This window comes from Lathamus discolor, chromosome 10 (assembly GCF_037157495.1).
Source record: "Lathamus discolor isolate bLatDis1 chromosome 10, bLatDis1.hap1, whole genome shotgun sequence".
NCBI lineage: Eukaryota > Metazoa > Chordata > Aves > Psittaciformes > Psittacidae > Lathamus > Lathamus discolor.
In genome coordinates, this window is record NC_088893.1 from 275984 (window position 1) to 277982 (window position 1999).

The following is a 1999-nucleotide window of genomic DNA, read 5'->3' on the forward strand; positions in this document are numbered from 1 at the left end:
CTCTCTCACCTCTTGTGTCCATCAGTGATGACTGTGGGGATGCGTCCAGCTTTCCCAGAGTGCTGCCAGTGCCTGGCATGGGGATGTGGGGCTGGGCAGCAGCAGCAACTCCTGCGTGTGTGTCCCTGTGTGTGTGTCACCAGTGTCACCAGTTCTGTCCCGTCTCTCCCAGCAGCTCAGGCTGTGGTGCTCCGGCTGTGTGGCAGCTCCAGCCCGGCCTTGCTGTGGCTGCCCGGTGACACCAGGCCCGTCCTCGCTGCTGCCACTCGCTGCCACCACACGGTGCCGGAGTCCCTCAAGTGTGCCTGGCAGTTACACCGCGGCCAGCTCGGTATGTGCTGGCTCCTGTGTCCCTGCTCCCAGCCAGTCCTGACCCTGGTCCCTGGAAGTGATTTCAGTTACCTGTGTTCTTCTGAAATGGTTTCCCCAGGACCTCTTTGGTCTGGTCTGGCGTCTGTCTGCTGAGGCCAGTTAGATGTTGGTACTTGGGTTGATACGCGGATTGACTCCACAACTCGTTAAAGTTGTAAAGTAGGTATGCTTTATTCAGCGCTGAGGTGCATGGGGATCGTTCCTCCAAAGCATGCACACCCAGGGTCGTTTTTCCTTTACATTTATTCCCTTAAGGCATACATATGCATTAGATTACTGATACGCCTATACGTATTTAGTATGTGTCCCCGCTTCGTATTATAATGAGCTAGAAGGTCCTTTGCGCCTGCGCAGTGCCCCCTCTGGTCATGGGCAGGGGTCTCAAGATGAAGTAAATGAGTCTTCCTCCTGTGGGCAGGGATCCTCAAGATGAAGTAAACGAGTCTTCCTCTTCTTAAACTTTTCACCTTTTAATCTTCGCGCATGGCTTTAGGGTTTAGTCGGTACCTCATCCATAAATCATCAGCTTCTCCCCCTTATCAATAGACCCAGACATTCGCATTTCCTTGTCAATAGTTGCTTATCAGTAGAATCAGGCCTCTGTCTCCTCCCCTTATCAGTAGTTTGTGCCTTGTTCTGTTTAGTAAGCATGATAGGTGTTTACAACAGACAATACTTTTGTTTAAGCAAGGAATTCTTCTAACTCTCTTATACAATCCCCTGTATTGTTCCCATGTACATTTATTAACCCTGTATCACTGCAGGACGCAGTGGGCGTCTTGTACAAAAGGTTTTGCATTTTATCGGTGTATACGCACAAGAAGCAGAGGGCATCTCGTGGTTGGGGTCCTGCAAGAAAGATTTTGGTTTTACCCATATACAATCTGTCGTGGTTTAAACCGATCCACACAGCTCATCCACTCGCCCCTCCCCCCCCGACCCTCCCCACTCCCGGTGGGATAGGGAGGAGAATCAGGAGAATGTAACTCCCACGGGTTGAGATAAGAACAGCCCAGCAACCAAGGTACAACACAAATCACTACTGCTACCACCAATGATAATATTGATAAGAGAAAATAACAAGAGAATACGATACCACCGCCGAACGAGTTCGACCCCCCCGAAGAGAGAGAGTGCCCTTCCGGGTAACTCCCAGTTACCTCCCTGGGCATGACGTGCTGTGGTACGGAATACCTCTTTGGCTAGTTTGGGTCAGGTGTCCTGTCTCTGCTTCCTCCCGGCCTCCCCTCGTCCCCAGCACAGCATGAGACTCACAAAGTCCTTGGCCAGAATAAACATTACTTAACAACAGTTAAAACCAATCGGTGTTATCAGCTGTCTGCCCAGGCTGGAAGTCAAAACACAGAGCTTGAACCAGTTACTAAGAAGGAGCAAAACGGCTCCTGGTAAACCCAGGACACAATCGCAAGAAGCAGAGGGCATCTTGTGGTTGAGGTCCTGCAAGACGAGGTGGGCGTCTTGTAGAAAAGGTTTTGGATTTTACTGGTATTTGACTTACGTTGTGGCTTGTTATAGTTATGATTTTGGTCTTGTGATTTTGGTATTGGTGACAGACTGTTATAAATGTATTATTAATTGTTATCTCTGTTTCAAGTGTTGTAACTGT

The 1999-nt window shown here is 49.5% G+C and overlaps 1 long non-coding RNA gene across 1 annotated transcript; it reads right to left on the reverse strand.

Annotated features, from left to right (window-relative positions):
- Positions 1-524: 524 nt before the first annotated feature.
- On the reverse strand, positions 525-1527 carry LOC136019987 (uncharacterized). Its single transcript, XR_010615146.1, has 2 exons — positions 1469-1527; positions 525-1221 (listed from the first exon to the last, which is right to left on the reverse strand). It is a non-coding gene; the product is annotated as an uncharacterized LOC136019987 (long non-coding RNA).
- Between the last annotated feature and the right edge of the window lie 472 nt (positions 1528-1999).